The following is a 1081-nucleotide window of genomic DNA, read 5'->3' as shown; positions in this document are numbered from 1 at the left end:
ACCCTAATTAAAACAGAAAGTTTGTGAGGTTTTAACCTCTGATTTAAGTGTCTCAACCATGTTTTTAAGCTTAACCAACCATAGGAGAGGTTGTAAGCATTAGGACATTGGTATGAGATGTGTTAGACACAAGTTGGATGAAGTTTACATAAGTTTGTAACAAAACAGAAAGTTTTTGGTCAATTTCGGGGCAATTCCAGGTCTGATTTCTCCAAGGAGAAGTCAAGGAATCAAACCCCATGATTAACCAAGCAAGTAGGAAAAAGAATCGGGTGATTTCGTTAAGAAATGAGCAAGTTATACTCACTTTTGTGCAAGAGTATGAATCTATCCGAAAATGCAGATTTACAACTAATTTGAGAGTGAATTTGTGAGTTGTAGAGAGTTGTGAAAGTGTAAAAATGCTTGGAAGAGGTGTGTATTTATAGGAGAGGGTTTAGGTTAGGTTATGGTTGAGTATTTAATGTTATAACATGTTTAAAACTCAAAACAAACCCAAAATCCCGCGCAAACAGCGAGCTAAAGGGTCTGGTCGCGCTGATCAGGCCTTTTAAGCGAGTGTTTAAATGATATTTGGGCCAGGTTTACAACCATAAGAAGGCCGCAGCCCAGCGGTTAGTTTGTGTGTGTGCGAGACGGGTTACCCGGGTTCGAGTCCTGGCTGCCCCTTTTTATTTGTTTTGATTATTTATAGTTTCAGAAGCTACACAATTGGTCCCTGCAGGTTTAAACTTTCAGCTAATTGCATAACACACCCCCGAATTATTAGATCACCAAGTCATATTAAAAGAAAACTAACTTTTTGTTTCTTTTTCTTTAGTTTAAACTAACTAAGTTAGTTTACTAACTGTAATATCTAACGAGGTTAACTAGTTTATTAATAAACATGGCCTTTAAATAACAAATTACTTAATTTAATTAATCTAATTAGTTTAAATAATTGAATAATGTCCATAATTATAAGGAATAAAATTCTTTAAATGATTATTCATTTAGCGAAACTTTCGAGTTTCACTATTTTACGAGTTTCAACTTGTTTAACGAGCATTAAGCGTAATAACGAATCGGGAGTCTATGATAA

The sequence above is a fragment of the Helianthus annuus genome, chromosome 12, assembly GCF_002127325.2.
Source record: "Helianthus annuus cultivar XRQ/B chromosome 12, HanXRQr2.0-SUNRISE, whole genome shotgun sequence".
Lineage (NCBI taxonomy): Eukaryota > Viridiplantae > Streptophyta > Magnoliopsida > Asterales > Asteraceae > Helianthus > Helianthus annuus.
This window is presented reverse-complemented; position numbering follows the sequence as displayed.